A 25,014-nucleotide genomic window follows, 5' to 3' on the forward strand; every position below is an offset into this window, starting at 1 on the left:
ATGGGTTGGCATTCCGTCCAGGGTGTATCCTGCCTTGATGCCCAATGACGCCTGAGATAGGCACAGGCTCCCTGTGACCCGAGAAGTTCGGATAAGCGGTAGAAAATGAGTGAGATGAGTGAGTGAGAGTGCTCTTGGAGGTATTATGCACTATGAATTACAGTACTGTAACCCTACAGTTAAGAGTTTCTATATAACTTTAGGATGTGACAACCTTAACTACGCAAATCCTTTTTTTTTTCTAAGAGTACTGGCGTAGGGGTGCTGGGTTTTCTTTAAAGTCTTCACTGCTCCTACTTTCCCAAGCATCAAGTTGACACAGAGACAACATGCTGGTCCTGGAGAGCTCGAGCAAACAAAGTTTGTACCTGTCAACTTGCAGCCCTCACCAAACAGAAAGCCTGTCATGTGCAGAAGCTTCCCTGAACACTCACTTTCCAGCTCTGTGCCCATGAATATAATTGATTCATAGCTTCTTGCTCTGATCAGTCACCTCGCCATAGTTTAGCAATCGTTTCACAGGAAATATTGTTCACAATTATACATTATATTTAAATAATACTCAATGTTTCTTTGTGGTTTGCTTTCAGTTTCATTTCAAGGATTTGAATTGAGCATTAAGAAATAATTTTCTAAAAAAAAAAATCTACTTGGCTTAAAATGAAATAATGCACTGTTATTATTATTAAGATGTGTCATTTAAAACAATTCTTTCTGTTTTGACAAGTAATGGAGTCACTGTCCAAAAGAAGTAATTTATTCAGCGGGGGCAGAAAAGTGAAGAATTAAACATCACTCACACTCCAACTGACAGCAATATCTCCTGAATATCCAACTATCACTTCCTGTCTGACATGCATGTAATTCCTGCAGGGTTTTGTTTAAGCAAAATTATAATGTAGTGCTGTAGAGTTAGTGACATACTGAGATTGACAGAGGAACAAAGAGACGCAGAGGGAGATTGAAAGTCGTAGCCACGTGTATATATATTGAATAGTGATTAGAGAGGTACAGTAGCTCGGTAAGCTTCTGTGCTTGAGAGAGATAGAATATTAAAGCAACTTGCATACGTACTGAAAAGTGTTTCTATAGGTAAGGATCTGAGCTACTGACTGGTTAGATCTTTAAATCAAATTTCAGCAGTGTCAAATGAACCCATTACTGAGACCTCAAATCAAATTAAATCAAATTTTATTTGTCACATACACATGCAGTGAAATGCTTTTTACAACAGTCCAAACAATTCAAGCAAAAAAGGAAAAAGGGATTCAATTTGGGATTTTTTTTCATACTATAAAAGTATAAACTATATAAAAACTATATAAAATATGAAAATATGAAAATATATGTGAAAAATAGTGTATATACATAAATGCATTTTTATGATTTAAAGTGCCCATGTGCAGTATGGTATGTTTAGAGTGTACAAAGTGCCCATGAAGTCAAAAATGGTATTGTTGTGCATGTTGTGTACGTATCTTTGAGGGATTAAAATATGCAAATTTGTTTTAAAAGCTAAAGTCTCACACCATAAATATAAATACTGTTTCAGCTAAATAAAATTCAACATGGACCTTAGCGCTGTTTTTGTTTTGCAGCTTTCTGCATGTTATTACCTTTCCAAACTATCCTTAATTTATATACAGTATATTAAGAAAAAAAAAAAAATAATAAATAATCATATTATTATTATTATTATTATTATTATTATTATTATTATTATTATTATTATTATTATTATTATTATTATTGGAGTTCGTGTGCCAGTCCAAGGTTATTCATTGATTTATTTTCAGTGCCTGCCCTATTCTGTTCAGGGTCATAGTGAATACGTAACCTATCCTGGAAACATTTGGTACACGCAGAAACAATTTACATAAATAGTGCACTAAGTGGCCAGCTCTTGCCAAGAATACTAAAGAAACCACAAATGAACACACTGTTCAAAGTCCCTGATAATACCTCAGTGTTAACCTAGTGAAATACCTGCAGAAAGCTGATTGGCTGACGATAGTCTTGTTTTAAAATATGATAATAATAATAATAATAATAATAATAATAATAATAATAATAATAATAATAATAATAATATTTACAATACTTAACAATGTATTATTATTATTATTATTATTATTATTATTATTATTATTATTATTATTATTATTAACATACTGATAAAAGCTGAAGTTCAGATAGAGCATTTCCCAACAATATCATGAAGATATGCCAAATATTTGTAAAAATAGATTTACAATATTATGAAATTTGTGATACATTTGATATGTGAAGCTAATTTCAAATATTTTCCAAATATGGTCCAAATATAAAACTTGTTTACCCTAAGTAAAGGAATGAAAAGAAAAAAAATAATAATTAGTCTCTAAGACTCATTGGGTGTAAAATGTTTCACTATAGCACCACCATTAGGCAAGCTTGCAGTAGAGAGTTTAATCTACTGACCAACTTTCACAACTGTATAATGTGCGGTCAGGTGTAGTGTAAAAGCACTGGGTTAAATGAAATAGAATTACATTTTATTGCTAAAATAATAATTCAATTTATACTATTTTCTTTACTTAAAATTTAAGGTTCTGAGCACTAGTGCTGTTTGGCCCCTGCGAATAAGGATGTGACAAAGTGCCCTATTTAAAAAAAAAAGATGGATGGGGGTGGGTGGTGGTGGTGGAGTGTTACTGTTTAGGGGCTTGTTTGTTTTTGGTTGCCTCTTTTGTTCTGGTCAAGGCAACCGTGAGTGCATGACTGTGAAAACGCATCAACTGAAGCTATTGTTCCTGCCAGAAGCCATTTGAGATGTGTCTCTAATCCCTTGCAATTAGATACTGCAGATTCATCTTCAAAAGATTCATTTCCCCCTACCATGAATAAGATCCTTGATGACATTTAATGCACTTATTATTCGCTTTGAAATTGCCCTTTAAACCAGCACGCATGTAAAGTGGGTTTATTGATTACAACTTAACAGGAAGCTGATCTGCACTTAAAATGGGCAATTAAATGGTTGGTAATTATATATTGATTGGAAGCTGAGGCGTTTGTCAAAGGGCTGGCTGTTTAATCCACGTCGGGGGAAAAAGGGAGGGATGAGGAGAGGAAGCGCTTGTCATGCACTCTGCAAAACCCCTTCTGTGATCAGAAAGCAAATGCAGCGCTCGGCCCCCACCAACCTCCTCCTCCTCCTCCTCCTCTGTCTTCCATATCACATTGCAGAAGCACAGTAGCACTATCTCCTCCTCTGTAGACACCATGAGACCTTGTGGTTTTTCTTTTTTTTTCTTTCATTGTTTGTTTTCATTACATAGCTGCATGAAGGAAAGCAGGTTGTGACAAACAGAGTCAGTATAATTGGAACAAGGATGTCCCCCCCTGCATTTCTGTGATGATGATGCAGTAGGATGTGTGCAGATGCATCTCTGGGGTGAAGTGATTAATCTGTCTCTTGAAACCTACAACTATCAGATTTGCCTGGGCAGTGCCTCAGCAGCCAATTACAAATGGCACAGCTTTCTTTTGCCTGTGGTGATAGTACATACATGTATAATACTGTATAAGTACACAGTATCTATTGATATTCTAGCCTACGGGTATCTTAATGATTAGCATATATATGCTTATATATAATTCCTTTAGGTACTCCAATATCCTCCCAAACCAAAGACATGTACTGAAGGCTGATTTCCATCTTTTCTTTTCTTTTCTTTTCTTTTCTTTTCTTTTCTTTTCTTTTCTTTTCTTTTCTTTTCTTCCTTGAACTAAATTAATGTTACATATTATTGTAAAGAGTCTTTAATGATTGTTTAATAATAACAGTGACCATATATTGTTTCAGCTGACGAAGCGTGTTAAAGATGCTGATGTTCTTACTGTATGCAGTGTGAAGTGCTTATGTGGAAATAATATGGCCAATGCTTGCACATAATGCATGACTTACAATTTATTTTATTTTTCATGACCTTTAAGGACATATAAATTATCCTGATGTGTGCATTTTTCCAGGGCATAACAAAATTGTACTGAGTAGGAATAGATTGAGCATGATGATACCGGCTAGAGCATTTTACTGGCTCCTGATTTCTAAACAGGCTATAATGATATGAACAGAGAAATGATAAAGGTTTTCGTTCAGTAAAGATTCAGTGTCCACTGCAGCTTCAGTTTTTTTTTTTACATGATTAGAAGCTGATGTGGTCTTTTACTCTTGTAGCCAATCCACCTTACAATAAGATGCGTGTACGACTCTGAGATGCTTTTCTGTTCACCACATTTGTAAACTACATTTATGGCATTTGGCAGACAGCGTTATCCAGAGTGATGTACAAAAGAACGTTGAAGTGTTTATCATTGAATACATTAACACTGGTTCACTAGGTTACAGACTTAGGATACCATCAACCTAAAATTCTGTACAGGGAAAAATGCATTTGAAGATAGCCAGTGATTAGCTGTTTAGACATCTAGGGGATGTTCATTCTACCACCTTGGTGCCAGAACAGAAAAGAGTCTTGATGTATACCTACCTCTTTCCCTGAGAGATGGTGGGACCAGTCAAGCAGTTCTAGTATATTTGAGTTATCATAGTCTTTCTGTCAGTTCACACCAGTCATTGTTGCTCTACTCTCTCATCAATAAGCCATAGTGGCCTGCACATCTGCCACTCACTGGGTGTGTAAATGTCAGTGAATGTGGTACAAGAAATTGCCAGATCAGCAGTTTTTGAAATACTCAAGCCAGCACATCTGTCTCCAACAACTATACCACTGTCAAAGTCATTAAAGTAACATTTCTTTAAATTCATTATGACATTTGATATTAAAATGAATTGTAGCTCTTCACCTGCCTCTGAATAGTTTTATGCATTGTGCTGCTGCCACATAATTGGCTTACAGGATAACTGCATTAACGAGAATGTAATTAGAAGGTTTTTATTAAAGGTGCCTGTGATTGATACTAATTTTTGTTGTATCTAAAAGAAAATGACATTAGACACGTTGGGCACACAAACATGTACTGTAACAAATACTCACGTCCTTCCCACACCATATTGCTTCCGATCCTGCATCCATATAATCCTGCCCCTCCCACGTACAGTACTCTCCCATACCCTCCCAACCTGCAGATATATTAGTCATTGCACAAATTCTTAGTTATCGCACATGATATATTGAACTTATTGCACAAATTACATGCTTGAAACCTTTGATGACTAAATAAATAAAATAGAAGTTTCAAGAATGAGTTTCTTTCAATGAGCATTGTATGTGTGTGTGTGTGTGTGTGTGTGTGTGTGTGTGTGTGTGTGTGTGTGTGTGTGTGTGTGTGTGTGTGTGTGTGTTTATAATTTTATACCTATGAGTATACTCTATGTCTAGACCATAATAGTTTCATAACAGTAGGGGTAAATTACTGTAGTAGAATTTTTAGACTTTAAATATTAGTGTTTTTAGACACTAATACCAATAACAGCAGAATAGGATGTATATGTATGCAAATATATACATACATATACACAAGCACATTAATCAAAGTTTACAGACCTTTTTTTCTCTGATATTCGCTGTCTTCATGCATTTTTGAATCTTGAGAGAGAATCTGTAGATCAGTCATATTATTCATTCACAGTGCATTTTAGATCTAGTACCATGATGAAACATTGGCCCTGATGAATGACTCAGTGAGTTCAGGTAGGCAAAGTTTCATCTGTTTATCTCGACAGGTGTTGATGGATTAATGGATGATTAAGGAATAAAAAACTTTCAGACAGGTTTTAAATAATCAGTGATTAAAGTGGTGCTTCTCTTATACCTTAATTCCAATCGTAACTTATTACTGAGCAAAAGATAATCATTATAGAAAACCTCGCCATATCAACATATTTTCTTCTTAAATAAAACTACTTAAAAATAATCCATGTATCATTAGTCTTGGAAAGAGCCATACAATTCCCTATGATTTAGTTGTAACTATAGAAATGCTAACATATTAGAGTGAGCACATTGATGTAAACCTGTTATTTCAATGACACCTGACACTACTGTCATAGAAAATGAATCAACACCTTCTATCCACAAATTTGAGAACTGAACAGAGCTGTGGTGTAATTCAAATCCATTCAAAAGCTCAAAGGTCCAGTGCTAGAAAATGTATTGATTACATGCTCATTCTAGTTTCCCAATATATTACCAGGATATAATTAGTTACATACGACTTTGTGTGTAATGCAGTTTATTACAAGATTTTGTTAGCACGTGATTGATAATTAGATTAGATTAGATTAGATTAGATTGAACGTTTGAACGTAGATTGAACGTTGTTGTCATTACACATTTACAAGGCAAAGAAATGTAGTTTGGCATCTACCTAGAAGTGCAATAAGTAGCAAGTGCAAGATGTAAAGTATTTACAGTATGGCTGTTAGAATTTTAGGAATCCTTATAAGATCAGTGATAATTATTATGGTATATATCATCAGTATTATGGTGCACATGGGAGAGTGTTTAATGGAGTCCCGCTAAACTGACTCACTTGAGACCCGAATCCACTATAGCCAATTTTTATGGTCATTGTTGCTATGGATTTATTACAATTTTGTAAACACTTACTATTATGATGCTAGCATATTTTTCAAAACTTAATTGCGTTTTTCACTACATCTACAAGTTATTCTGCTTAACACCGTGTGCAAGGTCTTTCAGCACATTTACATTGAGGACACACTGGGGACATACTGTGCTGTTGATTGCAGAGTAAAGAGCTCGTTTGACTCATCACTGGGGCTGAATTCTAATAGTCTTTAGTTAAAGATAGTAAAGGCAACACCTCTTATTCTAGCAGTTTTACATATTTAATATTCCTTAGCCATCTTACTGAAAATTGCTTTTGTTTCTTGCATTGATGCTTCTTATTGAAATTGTTCTTTCATTCATTTTCAGTATCTTCTTCATCCTGCTCAGGTTCGAGACGAAACCAGCGCCTATCCAAGGAGGGTGCGAGGTTGGAATACATCCTGGATGGGATGCCAGTCCATTGCCAGGCACCATGCCTTTATTCACACTGAGGGTAATTTATCTTAACCAGTAACCAACTCTACCGACCAACGTTTTAAGGTGTTGGAGGAAACTGGAAAACCAGAATGAAACCCATGGACAGAGAGAACACAAGAAAACCAAAACATAGTGGGTTTCTTGTATGAAGTACAGTATGAAAAGTCATGTGGTTACTCATATCCCATATACACAGTTAATCAGAAAATATGCCCAAAACCCTGTTTCTCATTGAGGTTCCTAAAACAGTGTGTCATTTTCTTTACAAAAGCATGGAAGCTTATTATAGCTTGGGGTGTTAGATGCATGAGTAGTTCATAAGCTCTTTTTTTTTTTTTTTTAACTGTTCATAATACTCCATTGGCTATAGTCTGAGGTGAAGGCTGAAATTATACAGCGTTACTATGAAGTAAGGAAAATGATTGTGTATAACATGTAGCACCGTTCTATTAATCTAAATCAGTCTTCCCAATTATGCTGCTTCCCACTGCTTACTTCTTTTCAGTGTAATAAACAAGCCATTTTGGTGTCATTTTTAATTCCACAATAGCATTATTGGATGATTGTACTTGCCAGTGGGAGAAAAAAAATCATTGGTATTTTTAGTCACTTTGGATTCTTCTGTCTAATAGTTTCTAATCACACAGGGGAGGAATTTTCAAAAACAAACAGCACGATATGTTTACAAGCCATGTTTGTCGATAACTATGGCGATCTGTGGCTTTGTCATTATCTGATCTGTGGCTTTGCCATTTAGAATAAACAATGATTATGTTTCATAATGATTCCTTCTTTAGGGGATTATTTGTTTGAATTAGAAAATTGGAAAATGCTTAAGAGCTGGTCTTCAGATTCACTAAAGGAAATCAATTAAGTCTCATACTCTTTTACCTGAAGAATCTTGTTTATTTATATGCTGTAATGCATTAGTGTTTCTGTTTTGTCTTGAATATAATAATATCTTTTTGTGGTGTTCTCATTAGAATTATTCAGCCATTAAGATATTGCTTAACTTAAAAATGAATTAAAATGAACATTAATTAATTAAAAAAAAAAAGGTTTCGCAAAAGGTCCATGCTATGGTGTGCGTTCGGTGTATTACTCAAAATGTAAACAGCATGCAATAAATCAAAACATTTGCTATTTTTACTGTTTCTTGGACCCTAAATTAGCTAAATACACTACAGTACAAAGCCAAAATAGTACCAGGTTATAGTTGTTTAACATTATTGCTTAGCCTTATTTTGATCTTCAATTGACAAATTGACCATTGTGACAGAGGATGTGTCTGGGTTTATGATATCAACATCTGCTGGTTGTATTGACGTCAATTTCTGTATTAGTCCGAATGGAAGTAAAACAAATAAAACCACACGAATCCTGCCTTCCAAAAGTTACACATACTTTTAGCACAGCAATGTTGGATTCTAAAAAATGAATCTATCTATCTATCTATCTATCTATCTATCTATCTATCTATCTATCTATCTATCTATCTATCTATCTATCTCTCTCTCTCTATATATATAAATATATATATATATATATGTATATCTATATATATCTCTATATAAATATATATATATATAAAGCATCTTTGTAAACAACTTTATAATACGTTGATAGAAGTTGGCTTTTAGGACATTTTTGAAGTTGTCTCTTGTGTCTTGTGCAACTTTAAGCTGTATTCCACCACAGGAAAGTCTTCAACGATGGAGGATTTTACCATTTCTTTTGCAAAATAACAATCTGCAGGTTTTGTTTTATTCATTTAAAGAGAGGTTTGTTATGAGAGAATCACTGTTTATACTTGTTTCACTGAAAAGGCCAAAAAATGGAATTTTCTCTGGTTTTGGTTATGTTCAGTATTGAATTTCTTTGTCACATCAAACTCGACAGTGGTGCTCAATGGCTCATATGAAAGTAAACACTTTAGAAAATTGTAGTGTTTATCATATTAGGTTTAATTTTACCCATTTTAACAGTAGACTGTTATTCTGCCGGGTGAATATAATTTTTTCAAACTGTATAACAAATAAATTAATTTATTGCCTATAATATGATATACATTTAGTCTTCATTCTTTAGATGTTAATGAACAATTACTTTAAAGATACAAACATTTGTATGGGGAAAAAAATACTAACTTTTTTTGGAACTTTTCTATGAATATATCGACTTTAGTAGGCTAGGCAAAAACAGGAATTAATCTATGATTTTATTTATTAGAAAATGAATACATTGTTATTATTAACATATTTCTGTAATTTTAATATTATGGTTTATTCATTTTTCTAATCAACAGAGTTTAGGGTTAGAGTCAGGGTTCGGTTTAGGATTTTAAAGTTTAAATTCTTTTCTCAAGTTAACGTTCAGCATCATTCGTTATAGATTAGTATTGTGATTTTATGGAAACATCAGGTACTGTACAGTACGGTGACTTGTATGCATCCATACAGAACACTGAAGCTCTGGACATAAGAACTTGTCATAATTCTTCATGGTAAATCATACAGTACATCTCCCATATACACATCTTAAAAATAATATTTACAACATGCTACACTCTGAATTGAACTCCCCGTATTTTTATTTTACCCTTGAAGTACTGGCTGGCTTTACTGTTCATTCATTCATAAAACATTTGTTCACGTTTGACCTCACTTGTCATAAAACCTGGTAAAATATGTGGCTCGGTAGAATTGGTTCATGCTCAGATGCCCCTAAACAGTAGTCGAAACAGTGTGGTCGCGACTGCAGGTGCTGTCAGCTATTTACTGTGTTTCTAGATCTGTGTTTCTTTGATGTGTCATCTACTTGAATGCAGTGATCAATGCCATGGAGGGTGAAATAAAGGGGAGCCGAGGCACCTCGCTCTGTCTCCCGCTGTCTGAATCGATTACACTCTGAGGGTAGACTGAACAAAGCCTTTCTGTGAACCCTATCAGAGAAACAGCAGAAAGGCAAACACACTTTCCAGTTAATGGAAAAAAAAAACAAAGGAAGTATTTAACAAAAGATAGATTTTTTATAACATACAATTGTGAAATATTTTAACAGCTGTCTGCATGGTTAGAGAACTGGTGCTCCTCAGAGATGGTTGGTGTGCTGAGGCCAATTGTACAGGCTTCATCATGAGAAGTAAAACAAACTAGTCTGCATAGTCCACTTGACCATGCCCCTGAACACTAGGCCTCATTGATCACGCTAGATATGAATGAATTCATTAGTAAATTGCTCACAGGAGAATATAGAGAAAAATGTGCTATTCAGGGACTTGAGTGGTACAACAGAGAAGTATTCCGCTTATAATTGGGTGACTGCAAGAATCCTGACAATGCAACAGTTATCTGATGCCAGGAGTCCAAAAGAGTAAAACTGGCTCACAGGGTCTCTCTCTCTCTCTCTCTCTCTCTCTCTCTCTCTCTCTCTCTCTCTCTCTCTCTCTCTCAACACCATCAATCACAGTATTACCACCCAATCGCAGACAAATGTAAGCTTGTGGATAGTGCTGTCCTATGAGGGTGTTATTTTCTCAGAATGAGTTATTTCTATGCATGAACCAACAATCACTGACAAACCAAACAACCAACCTGATATCATGAGACAGCTGGAAAAAGCAACAACAACCAAAAAAGAACCTAAACATCTTACAAACGTCACATTCAACATAGACAATTCCCCCCAGACCACCAGAGGGCACCGTCAACCACACACAAATTCTTCCTTTGCTGTCTACCCCACTTCCTTCATTGATTGTGCTCACCTGTTTTGTGTTCCCGATTAGTTACTCTAGTAAAGTTTTGTGTTTACCCACTGTGTTATGTGTCATACACAGTTTTTTTTTACCATTTGTTTCCATGTTCAGTTTTCTTTGCCTTTCCATGACTTACGTTGCCTCATCTCATCTCAGCCTATTTTTCAAAGCAAAGTTTTACAAAAATGCAATCGTATGACTATTTTCAGATCACCTTGTTCTGCGTAAGTGTACATAAGCGCTGCAGTTAACTCCTTAAACCTTGATAACTGATGATCTGTCCAGAAATTTCTCATCATACAGTATGTACATAGTGTGACCTTGGTATTATACAATCTTCCATTTAGCCAATTTGTGCCACATTGTGATATTTTAAATTATGACTGTTCCTATTATTTGCATTATAGGTACTGAATGATTTATAGTATTTAAAGAATAATGTGCTTTAGCATTCATTCATCCATGTCCAGTAACTGCTCAATCTTTGCCATTGTGGCCGAGATGGAGCAAAGCAGCAAATACCTTGAGTGGTATGCCAGACCATTACTGTGTAACACACACACACACACACACACACACACACACACACACACACACACACACACACACACACGGTAGTCTTGGGAGATGTGAGAAAAAAACAGAGAACTTGGAGAAAGAACACAGGAAAATACAGGCTGAAACCGTGCAGCTGGAAGGCACCAACACTGCTGTAGTACCGTGTATGTAACTCCATCATACTCTCCCAGATATAATATCTATATCTTTCCTTGTCACTGTGGTGGAATGTTATCCTTTGTACCTGTACAGTAGCTTTCATCTGGAAATATGGCTTTAGTGTATCTTTAAGATTATATATGGTATACTATATCATTTATATAATATACAATATAAATAATTGGACCATAATTATGTTTTTATGTAAAGCTTTGAAACGTACGTAGTGTACATGAACCTTGCTGTGTAAAAAACAAAACAAAAACAATGGTATTTATTAGCATAAAAAACAATGGTAGTTTATTACCCTTTATCCTTGAAGTTTCCTTGACCCATTAAAATCTGTGATGACACCTTCAACATGAGACATCTAACCTTCTACAGTAATTTCAATACTGCACAATATTGTACAGTACTGCAGTTGCCTGATTATTTGTCACAGAGGTTTACTTTAAATTCTCTACGGTCACAGAGAGCTAACTGCACATCTGTTCATACAGAAGCTTTACAGTTTAGCATTGAGAAAGCTGTTTTTTTTTTTTATTCATTCGTTTGGATTATAAACCCTTACTCCATGGAGACTTTGTATTTTATTCAATATTGGAAATAAAGTTAGGTATACTATAGACCGTAGGATTTTTTTTTTCTTTTGCACTTTTATTAGTTAAGCTTGTTGATAGCCTCGAGTGTGTCCTATGGGTGTAGCATAATACAAAAAAGAACATTCTCAGCATGTTTCTTTGATTTTTCAGTTTTACAAAGAAATAAAAATATACAGTATAGTATGTTAACCCTGTGATGTTGAACAGTAGTGCCAATATTTTTTTGAAGTGTATTTCCTTTCACACAACAGTTCTACAAAGAAGAAATTATGCCACTAGCTGTTAAAGTTCCATCTAAGTGAGGTTTTAAGTAAAAAAAATATATATTCAGATATTTCTGAAAAGTATGGTTTTTCATGTCCACTGCTAATGTCTTTACACTACAGTAGTACAAATAGGAAGTGGAAGTTTAAGAGATGATAACAAATTTGCATGATACATACAAGGAAACCTGTCAAATACGAGATTATACAGAATGTTTTACACGCATTTACATGTTTTAAGCTTACATTTTGTTATTGCTAGTTTGGCTTCTTCAAATATTTCTTCTTTTCTAGAAATGCATGTTTAAAATGTAGAAACAAATAGGTCATAGTAATAGAAATGACTGTTCAAGAAAAAAATTCACAAAAAAAAATGTCCAAAATAATCAACTTTGCAATCATATAACATGGAAAAAACCCCATGTTACCAACCAGGTATCGACTATATTCAACATTCAAAAATCCTTTGAATGTCAGAAGACACCTACACACCTACACACCTACGGATCTACAGGCATTAACACACCTACACATGCATATCTACAGCGCTATACACACATCCACACATTAACACGCCTACAGTTTTACGCATACTGTTTTATGGATGCAAAGCAAGACGAATTCTCACGAGATTAGGAGGCGGGGTTCGACCCTGAGCATCATTCTTTTCTTAAAACATTTCCCTCCCTCGATTCTGGTTGACACACCTGTCTCACATGCCTGCTGTACCTCGCCTGTGCCATCTAGAGATTGCTTTAAGTTCTGCTTCCAGCGCGTAACACGCTTGTCTGTGCCGCGCACCGCGCATCCAACTCGTCCCTCAACATTGAACCCTAGTTCTCAGACAGGACTTCTATCCTCAGCGCGGATTTCTTGTGAAAGCTGTGGCTTCGTGGCTCATGTCGACCATGCATTTGGAATTAAACGCGGAATATTTAGCCGTGAATGCACAGGGATATTTTGCTGCTTAATTCTGACAGTGAGGTCGATGGATTTCCAGTCCTAAGACTAAGCAGCTGAGTGCATTGTGCGGTAAAGAAGAGAAAGAGAGAGAGAGAGAGAGAGAGAGAGAGAGAGAGAGAGAGAGAGAGAGAGAGAGAGAGCAGAAGAAGGACGCAGGTTTTTTTTTTCTTCTCTTTTTTTTTGCGCCTTTTACGCGTTGTCGGTTTCGGAGGATGAAATGGATGATGGTGCAGAAAGACAGAGTTTTAAAGGGCATCAGTGCGAATGAAGCTTAACGAAGCAGAATGGAAACGCTTCCACTTATCAAGGTAAGATCAGGAATTATAACAACGCAGGTTTGCCCTTTAGAAATAAAGATAGCCATGTGGAACGCATCTGGGATTTTGGATTAACGCCAGATCTCCGAGCAGATTTATAGCTTATGTTTGTAACAAGAAAAGTTGATCAAATAATCTAAAAATAATACAGCATGCCTGTGTATTGTGTATTGGTACTTAAACATCATCAATGATGCATTGTACTTTGGAGATTTAAGTCTCCATCCTGACTGGATCTCACACACCGTCTCACTAGTGCGTTTTGTTTAATTACTATTATTTTCAAGTGCGTTAAAAAGCATTAACATTAGAAGCATGTGTTGCAGCACAGCACAGTGTCATGCACAGGTTGAGCATCCATGAACATAATGTAGTCTAAACACATTCATCCAGAGGCAGATGGCTAGTTAAACTTATATGACTTGTTTTGATCTGCAGTTTGTAGAAATAGCAGTGATGACATGATGGTAAATATGGAGCTTCTTTCTGAAATATATTTATATAATAATTCACCTTCGTAGTGGAATATTCAGTTGCAAAACCGTATGTGCATCTGATACATGCTGCACCATTTTATTTTAGGGAGTGGTGTGTGTGTGTGTGTGTGTGTGTGTGTGTGTGTGTGTGTGTGTGTGTGTGTGTGTGTGTGTGTGTGAGAGAGAGAGAGAGAGAGAGAGAGAGAGAGAGAGAGAGAGAGAGAGAGAGAGAGAGACTTTTACAGGGTGCTTTGTTTTTTGTGTGTGTGTGTGTGTGTGTGTGTGTGTGTGTGTGTGTTTCTGTGTTTCTTTGTGTTTTTGTGTTCACCCATACAAATCTATTGAGGATAAGTTTTGGAAGAAAAGATACCAAGCTTGCATTAAATTTTCACTATAAATATCCATCTCAGAAGAAACCAAAGTAAACCAAAACAAACATCATTTTTATGCTGCCTGGAAAAGCAGGGTGTATGAAGGTGAATAAAAAAAGGTATTATGTTTCAGCATTATGTACAGCCATAACACATCGCACAGTGCTTCCTCCTAGAATATTTCATTACTATTTTTAGATTATACAAGCTGCTGAAATCTATATTTTTATTATCAGTGCTGATAGTAGACAATCTGATATTTTTGACATGTCATTATGAGACTTTTTTCTTTCTTTCTAAAAATATTCTTTATTAAACATATTAAACATATATATTATTTTACCTTTATAAGTTATTCCATTTAGAGAAATAAAAGACCACTTAAAGGTTCTCTGTAGAGACTTACCACAGAGGGCTTCTCTATTTCCCTAACTTAAAATGTTCCATGTACACTTGTAGGAAGCTGAGTGTTCTGTCCATCCAAAGAACCATACAGGACCCTTTTAACACGAAGGCCAATTGTTCACATTAGATATACACTCTTGACCGAAGAGATCACATCTTTCATACCTGTAGTGTGTTTTTCCAGGATATGTTCAAAGTGTTCCTTTAACGTTTCACTCATATATACTCGTATAATACTCGTGTTCTCAGATAAAAGATGCACTATGTTGGCAAATGTTTGCGGACACCTAAACATCATAGCCATCATGTGCTTGTTGTACATCCAGTTTCAGATTCGTGATCCCTAATCCATTTGCTGTAAAAAAAATCGACACTCTTATGGGAAGACATTACACTACATTTGTGAGCATGGTTTTGGGAATTTGCCCATTCAAACATGAACGCATTAGAGAAGCCAGGTACTGTTGGGCAGTAATGTCTGTCACACAGTCAGTGCTCTAATCCATCCCAAACGTGACCAGTTTTGTTGAGGCTGGGGCTCTGTGTAGGCCAAAAAAGTTCTCCTTCACCAAACTTGGCAATCCATGTCTTTGTGAACAGGGACGCTTGCAGGATGGAACAGGTTTGGGATATAACCTTTAGTTAAAGTGAAGGAAAACCGTAAATACATTCTAGACAATGGTATGCTTTTAACTTTGGGGCAACAGTTTGGAGAAATCCTACATTTGGATGCGAAGGTCAGACGTCCACAGGTTTTTGCTCATGTAGTGTACCTATTACAGTTAAGAGGGTAGATGAAACAAGGAAAAGTACAATTTAGTAAATTCACTTCTAAAATTGTAGAAGCTATTTATTAGATTCCATGAAGTAAAGAAAAATGCAATGTTAAATAATTAGGTTTATTCAAAGATGCTTTGGATAGTAGCTCTCTAAAGGTGTTTCACTGGCAACACTTTCTCAAAAAGAATCTTTTGAGCTTTTACTGAGCTCTGAATTAATGGTGTATTTATTTAGTCATGCTTTTGCCATATTTGTGCTCCTACAATGAAAAGGCCTTCAAGGATGTTGTGTTTAAAGCCTATTTTTAATGTGAGTCTTTTAAAGCATAGTAGTATGAATCATTCAGGAAGTACTACGAAATTAATGGGAATGACGTTTAGTATTGATGGATGCAAGGGTGGGAGTTGAATGCTGTCAAACCGTGAAGCAGTGTTTTGAATGCGGAAACAGTATAGATTGATGGATGAACTATAAAGAAACACATTTTCAAAGACAATAAACTTAGATTTCTTTGGTTGTCCTTGAATGTATGTTCATGGCATACAGACTTATTCAGGGTCTTGTTCATAGGCCTAGAAGTGGGAGACTGATGGTGTGGGGATTTGAACTCACAACCTTCTGAGCAGTAGGCCACCACCTTAAACACTGGCCTACCACTTTAGCGCCTTAACCAAATACGCATCAAAGCATTTTTTTTCCCCTCTGGCCAACATTGTTTGGACTCCAATGTTAAGAATACACACTGACTACACACTGTCGGATACACACCTGAAGAACTGATGGTACAATGTGGAATTGTAGAGCTGCCATGTCTATAGGACCTGTTCCTTATTAAAAGTAGAAATTTTGCTTTTTTCATCCACTGGACCCAATTTACAGAGAATGTTAGTGAGAATTGTGGTATTTTTGAACAAAATGAGTCTGAAATAAAAATCCAAGTTCAAAAACATTTAGAAATAAATTTAAGGCATTGGTACAGTAGATGCCCTGACCCAGAGCCACTTAAGAATATTACCACTATGCAAGAAAACGTAACTTTTCACCGTTCAGTTATGCTAAAGGATTATTGTCAAATCTTTACCAAAAACCTCTGGTCTACGGTGCAATCTTTCACTTGTCAGAATCTGGAACAAATTTCTGCATCTTTGAGCAAGGAGTAAAGATATTTAACTTTCATATTTAAACATCTAAGTTTGCCATTACATGTACAGAGCACATTCAATAACAGCAGTGGGAGATCACACAATGGGGGGCCTGCACATTCCTCTACATCTCTCTTTTCTCCTAATAGGAACTCCACTCAAGTGTTGAAAGCTAATGAACGTTCAATAAATCTTTCCCTGTCGTCATGCCAAGGTCAGACAGAATGGAAGATACTATCAGCGTGAACTAAAGACGTAATGTGACAGCTGAAGCAATGCTCGTGGTAGGGATTGGGGGTTGCAGGAGGGGGATCTTTAGGGGTTAATTGCACCATGTTTTCTGCTCTTTATGTGCATCTTTGCATCGATTATGGTTAATAGGTCTGATTGTCAGCCGGTATTACTAGTTTATCTCTTCATAAACTCTTGTTTATTTATTAGACAACAACAATGGAAAATGCGACTGAAATGCTATATTATTGCTCAATCACGCCTAGACAAGAGTTCAAAAATAATTTCTGCTCTTCTGAGTTTTGCTGAGCAAGGAATTGAATGCCATGTTATACCCCTAAATTTGTGCAGATTGTAATAGGTTTTAATTGATGGACTAAAATAAAGTAGAATAAAATTAAGTACTGACCTATGATCATTTCCTGAATTCACATCCTCTTATGATGTTATTCATAATCCGATTTTAGGCTTCAGATAGCAAAATAGACAGATTTATTCTTACATAGTTTACACAAGACATGAAAATCCACTCACTCACTCACTCACTCACTCACTTACTCCCTCATTTTCTACCGCTTATCTGAACTACTCGGTTCATCTCAGGCATCATCGGGCATCAAGGCAGGATACACCCTGGACAGAGTGCCAACCCATCGCAGGGCACACACACACACACTCTCATTCACTCACACACTACGGACAATTTTCCAGAGATGCCAATCAACCTACCATGCATGTCTTTGGACCGGGGGAGGAAACCGGAGTACCCGGAGGAAACCCCCGAGGCACGGGGAGAACATGCAAACTCCACACTCACAAGGCGGAGGCAGGAATCGAACCTCGACCCTGGAGGTGTGAGGCGAACGTGCTAACAACTAAGTGCCCCCCATGAAAATCCAGTTTGTTTGAAAAAAACTGCTATATTGCTAGATTTGAAGTTCTTATTGACTAGCATCAAATGATATACTTTATTACAGTTTAAATACCTTTTTGCAATAGCAGTGGCTTTGTATTATTGGATTAGATTTAGTGCACTTCAGCCTTTGGAGGTGGTATTTTTTTTTCTATTTTTAGCACCCTAGGAGTTTTTTTCGGGTGGTGTTGTTTACCATATATTACTATACAAAGAACATAAAAATGGTGTTGCTCAAACCTTCTTGTATTTGGAAGAATCAGTGTAAAAACATCTACACGTAACTTTGCTTAAAGTGAGGTCCAGTGAGTGTGACTACTCCAGAATCTCTGCTTCTGCTCTGTTCTTGGTCAGTTGATGATTTACTGATGAGTAGAATGTTGAGGATGAGTATAGGAATTCTTGACAATGGCAGAAAGTAACTGGAGCAATGACACCTCAGGGACAGCGAATGGAGCACCGTGTGCCTGGCAGCCACACACTGAATTAGATGCCTCTTTTGGGATGAAGGAAAATGGTTCTCTATCTCACATTGAAATATGAGAATCAGACCATTAGCATGTAATTTCTGCACAGCCACCCAGACGGATGAACCACATTAGAGTCGTACTTAAAGAATGAGATGCAGTCTCATTTTTTAAACATCCTTCCTGAAGATACCACCACATTCATTGAAGAGGAGAAGCAGATTATGGCTTCAGGCTCTCGTCTTACAGCGCTGTCAATCAAACGACGAATGAGAGACGATGACTTCCTTGTTCAGCGTGAGATGCTTGAATAATACATGCCTTATATAAGTGTGCTCTTTTAAGTACAAGGCTTTAGCATGTTCTGGTCAATATATGCAAACAATATTCATGTATTCAATTTCTTAATGCATTTTACTTTGTTTGTTTTGTGAACACTAGTTTCAATCCCAAGTGGTTGTATTCAGAATCTGGTGACCTACATTACAGTCTGCGTTGTTATAGAATTTGTTTAGACCATGGAGTCAATTAAAAAAGTCAGCACTAAATTTGATTTGTTATATCCTTCATAACATCTCTTAGACATTACATTTATGTATCATCGATGTATCATCTTATGGGGCAGAAAGTGATAGACTAGGCTTTTAATTAATGTTTCACACATTTTTTTTAATGAGATATGCTTAGTTTCTTGCAGGCACATGAGATATACAGTAATATATTCATGTTAAATAGCTTTTTGACTACGACTGTTTAGTGTAATGATCAAAAAAGCTCCACATTTAATCTTGTCCAAAAATTCCTTTCTTGCTGCCCTCTCGCCTCTGGCTTGCTTGTTAGGGATCAAGATCTAGCTCTGGATTTTTGTAAAGTTGCATCGTGACCGTGTATCCGTTACTAAAATCTCTATATGAACAGGAATTAAATTCTGCTCATGTACAACCCTTTAAACTCCTCTTACAGTTCTCATTTCTACTGCATATTATTCCATTTAATATTAGAATAGTTGCTGAATAATTCAAAAATAGTTACTGAGTAATGTTCTTCGGGATGAATAAGCCTGGAATTTAGTAAGGCTCGGAATCATCCCGAGGTTTCGCATATTGGCTTACTTTTTTTCCACAGTGAAAGCCTGAGACATTGAGCTCGGCTATACAGACCACACAGGCTTATTTGTAATCGATTTAAACCCTATCCTTTCAGTGAGAACAGTGTGGGCTGCCATTCTAGAAATGCTTTATTAGTTAATTGCATCCAGCTGTCAGGGGCTCCTTATGGAGTTACACTGGCTTTGGGGTAGCCGAGTTTTCACACGAGAAAAGTTCTCTGTTTTGTGCTGTATGGATTAAAGTGGTAACAGAATGAGATATTTGCTTACCACAGCTGTTTCACGGTATTCACTCGAGATTAGTCAGGCTTGAAAAATAAATATTCTACATGCTTCAGTAGTGACACATGGTCAGCTGCATGGTTCATGGCTATGAGGTTTGATTCATTTACTGTACAGTGATGGTACCAGCGGATCCTGAGCCTGTCCTGGTGGGAGTGGGAGTACATCTTGAAAGTCAGTCAAGTTCATTGGTGGTGCACAGCGCGCACGCATCAGACTATGAAATGTACAGTCTTATAGTAACTGCTTCACCTGAAATGGTAACATGCCTTGATAAAGCACTCATGAGACCTGTTATAATCCTTATGTATTAAATGTAGGTATTTGATGAACTGTGTGCTTGTTATTTTCCTATAGTTAATTGCTAATAATTGGTGTCATGTGGGGGGGCGCGGTGGCTTAGTGGTTTGCACGTTCGCCTCACACCTCCAGGGTTGGGGGTTTGAATCCCGCCTCCGCCTTGTGTGTGTGGAGTTTGCATGTTCTCCCCGTGTCTCGGGGGTTTCCTCCGGGTACTCCGGTTTCCTCCCCCGGTCCAAAGACATGCATGGTAGGTTGATTGGCATCTCTGGAAAAATTGCCCGTAGTGTGTGTGTGTGTGCGTGTGTGTGTGTGTGTGTGTGTGAGTGAATGAGAGTGTGTGTGTGCCCTGCGATGGGTTGGCACTCCGTCTAGGGTGTATCCTGCCTCAATGCCCAATGACGTCTGAGATAGACACAGGCTCCCCGTGACCCGAGAAGTTTGGAGAAGCGGTAGGGGTAGGTAAGACATCAGCACCTTTGAAGACATCTTGTCTGTCGGAACACCGTGTTCGGGAGCAGCAGGCCCTTAGGAAAGTGTTAAAAACCAGTCTTGCTTCATGGAGGTAGAATGAAGGGCTACATGTACAGCAGAGAGCAGATAACATTCAGCCTTGGCTGGGGATGTGGGCTCTGTGAGGAAGCTGTAATTTAGAAGGGATCTCAGCCTTATCAGCTGGTGTCCTGGTGTTGGGGGGGGAAACGCTTAGAAAAAAAGAGAAAGGACACCAGAGATGAGTCATTTTGCAAAGGAAAATCAGCGGAAAACTTGACTGGTCACTCGGAGAAATTTCTTCTTAATCACAGGGTAACAAGAAGTACTGAGGCAGAGGCTGAATGGAGCGTGTGGAAGGTCAGAACAGTATGTGTTAATGTTCTAATGTATGCATCTATCTATCTATCTATCTATCTATCTATCTATCTATCTATCTATCTATCTATCTATCTATCTATCTATCTATCTATCTATCTATCTATCTATCTATCTATCTATCTATCTATCTATCTATCTCGAAATCCCATACGGTCTTCTGGTTTTCTAATGTGTATGCATTCTCAGAAGCATTTTCTGCTCACCACAGTTATATAGAGTAGTCATTTGCATTGTCCTCTTCTGACTGCCAGTTCAAACCAGGCAATTCTCATTAAATGCCTCATTAACAAGGCATTTCCACCCACAGAACTGACACTCACTGGACATTTTTGCACCATTCTGTTTAAACCATGGAGGCTAATGTAGGTGAAACTCTCAGGAGATTATCAGTTTATTATTTGCATATCGAACCATTTTTCATGAAGATTTTATCAAAAGTAGAATGTAGTAGATCCAGTATTAATAGATCTAGTAATTTCATTCATTCATTCATTCATTTTCTACCGCTTATCCGAACTACTCGGGTCACAGGGAGCCTGTGCCTATCTCAGGCTTCATCGGGCATCGAGGCAGGATACACCCTGGACGGAGTGCCAACCCATCGCAGGGCACACACACACACACACTCTCATTCACTCACACACACACTATGGACAATTTTCCAGAGATGCCAATCAACCTACCATGCATGTCTTTGGACCGGGCGGAGGAAACCGGATTACCCGGAGGAAACCCCCGAGGCACGGGGAGAACATGCAAACTCCACACACACAAGGCGGAGGCGGGAATCGAACCCCCAACCCTGGAGGTGTGAGGCGAACGTGCTAACCACTAAGCCACCGTGCCCCCCTATTATTATCATTTTTAACAAAAAATTAAAATGGCATGTAATTGACAACAAAAAGAGAGTTTACAAATATGAGTACAGGTGGGACAAAAATGGGTGAACAGTGATTGGTTGTGGGAAAATTGATCAGTGATTGGTCACTGAAAACACTAGTGATGTGATCAGAGTTTGGTTGATAGGAACAATGCTTTTTTTTAAATGTCCAACATGCCATAAAATACATAATCATTTCTATTTGTCTGCTTTGGTTCTTCACTGACTAGGACTCCTGATGAAGAGATTAATACATAATTAAATTAATTTGACTGGTATTAGCATTTATAAATGACTTGTAGTCCTACGATATGGCAATGTCTTACCAAGCCTCATTCGCTTCACAGATTCGTTCACAAAATTTAAGCATGCTTGAAGTTTTTCTAGGTCAGTTCAATATCAATATCAACTCTCTATGTATGTCTGAGTGTGTATGCTATCTTTTCCTGTTTGTATTGTCCACTTTCCTGCTGGGTTGATTGATTTGCTGTGTTTCTCATGTTTAGCCAAAGAAAGACACTCTGTATTTTTGGTGATTTCACAACTCAGAGCCATTGTATTTGTGGCCTTGACAAAATGTAATACAGTAATCCCTCGCCACTTCGTGGTTCAAGTTTCGCGGCCTCAGTGCATCGCTGATTTTTCAAAAATATTCATCGAAAAATAAAAATAAAAGCAGACAAGGCACATGATTGGTTCCTGGCACAAGATCTGAGCTGATTGGCTGCGCATCATCGCATCCTCTCCCAGCTTCTTCCCTTGTTGTATCTCGGCACTCTCGTTCACGCTGTCAACTGTGTCTCGCGTGTTGTGTTCGAAATTAACTTTTCGTTAAGCCCTTACAATGCCTCCTAAGTGCCGTGCCCCTGCGAAAGATTCCTCTAGTGAGCCCAAGAGGAAGAGGAAGATGATGACAATCAGTGAAAAGGTCAAACCTATGGCCAATCCTATTTCGCGGATTTTCACCTATCGCGAGTTTTTCCGGTCCTCATTAACCGCGATAAACGAGGGATCACTGTAGTGACACGTTTTTGTTGCATGGTATTGAACATAGTTTATACTAAGAAGTTTGTAGTCTCAGGTTCTGTGCACCAAACTGAGGAAATAACATACTCCTAGAAAACTATAGGCTAAAAAAAAATTTGAAAGCAGGACTTTCTGTGCAGCAGCTTTGCATCAAGAGAAATAAATCCAGAGCCTTCATTTTCACTACTATGGTAGAAACAGAATTTAAAAAACCGTTTCACTTTCTTTGTCATTTATAGTCTGCTAATAAAACTCCTACTACTTCCTGGCCTATAAAATGATACGTTTACAAGTGTTGTCTCTCACTATTGTGGGATTGATGAGCATGTGTGTCTCAGATAGACGAGCACAAAGATGAGTTTTGAGAACGTGGGAATAATCCCTGGATGACTTGATGTCATAGACCTTGTGTCACTAATCCGGCCGACATCCGACGGCATAAAATAAAGTTATGATAGTTTTAGATTTGTTTATTTTCTTTTAATGACATTTGGTGGAAAGACTCTTTAATTTAATGCCGGTCTGTAACAGACAGTTGCTCAGCTCTGACTAGAAAATACTGAAAATGAACAGAATGCAATCATGGAGATTCAGGAGCATTTGTTGAGCATGTAGCATGCACCGAGCCAGCTTATATGACTATGGCACAGAGCCTGGAAGGATATTTCTCTTGAGGTAGTGTAGGGAAGAGTGCTAATACATAGTTTGAGAAGATGAATCACTGTGCAGATCGAAAAATATTGCGTTTTTGTGATATTTCTTTTTTCATATATAGCACACCAGATAGCTTAATAGACCCGGTACAGATGCTCATAAATGCTCATGAGTAGATATTATTGGATGTGTGGCACTTTAGAAAGCATGAACATATACATTTAGAGTTTAGTCCATATAATAATGTTGTTCATAAGAGCACTATACTACACCGCTTGTGTATGGTATCTGCCCCATAACTTTTATTGTGCATTGTATTCATTCATTCATTCATTCATTCATTCATTCATTCATTCATTCATTTTCTACCGCTTATAGCCTGTGCCTATCTCAGGCGTCATTGGGCATCGAGGCAGGATACACCCTGGATGGAGTGCCAACCCATCACAGGGCACACACACACTCTCATTCACTCACACACTCACACACTACGGACAATTTTCCAGAGATGCCAATCAACCTACCATGCATGTCTTTGGACCGGGGGAGGAAACCGTAGTACCCGGAGGAAACCCCCGAGGCACGGGGAGAACATGCAAACTCCACACACACAAGGCGGAGGCAGGAACCAAACCCCCAACCCTGGAGGTGTGAGGCGAACGTGCTAACCACTAAGCCACCGTGCCCCCCTGTGCATTGTATTATTTTTTATAATTTTTATCAAATTAAAATGTTTAAGGTGTAACCTTTTTGGAGTTTCTAATTAAGCTCTCTTGATAAAACTCTTTAGATAATGGTTTGTGTTGCTTTAGTAATGAAGTGTCAGAGTTGTAGATGGCTTTTTAAGCATCATTTTGACTAACAGTAGTAGGACAGTACGATCGTTTTTTTGAATCTTAATACTGGCTGGCGTTCAGAAGTGTTCGGCATTTATCTCTCTTAATGTATTCAGTGGCAGTAGTAATAAACATAAATCTTTATAATTGTGTGTCAACGAATATGAGGAAATTAATTTTGTAGCAATTTCTTTGGGTTTAAATTGAAAGATCAGTGTAGAAATACAGAAAAAAAACATGCTTCTAATTGCCTTTTTTTTTTTTAAATAGCCAGTGGCTCCTATTAAAACACACACACACACACACACACACACACACACACCCACACATACACACATACACACACACACACACACACACACACACACACACACACACACACACACACACACACACACACACACACACACACACACACACACACACACACACACAATTAGACATTAGACAATAAATAATATATATGTTAAAATATATACATACATTCAAAGAATTTTCTTTATTTTCATGACTATGAAAATTGTAGATTCACACTGAAGGCATCAAAACTATGAATTAACAAGTGTGGAATTATATACATAACAAAAAAGTGT

At 37.2% G+C, this 25,014-nt stretch overlaps 1 protein-coding gene across 3 annotated transcripts in view; it reads left to right on the forward strand.

The window, feature by feature from the left end:
* Window positions 1-13,077: 13,077 nt before the first annotated feature.
* Window positions 13,078-25,014, forward strand: part of LOC113656919 (leucine-rich repeat and fibronectin type-III domain-containing protein 2) — a 116,604-nt gene continuing 104,667 nt past the window's right edge. For 2 of the 3 annotated variants that reach the window (XM_027168389.2, XM_027168390.2), the window contains exon 1: window positions 13,078-13,668. The gene's annotated coding sequence lies outside the window, so the exon portion shown is untranslated. The remainder of the gene's footprint in view (window positions 13,669-25,014) is intronic. The other variant, XM_027168391.2, reaches the window with a different exon arrangement.

This window comes from Tachysurus fulvidraco, chromosome 12 (assembly GCF_022655615.1).
Source record: "Tachysurus fulvidraco isolate hzauxx_2018 chromosome 12, HZAU_PFXX_2.0, whole genome shotgun sequence".
Taxonomy (NCBI): Eukaryota; Metazoa; Chordata; class Actinopteri; order Siluriformes; family Bagridae; genus Tachysurus; species Tachysurus fulvidraco.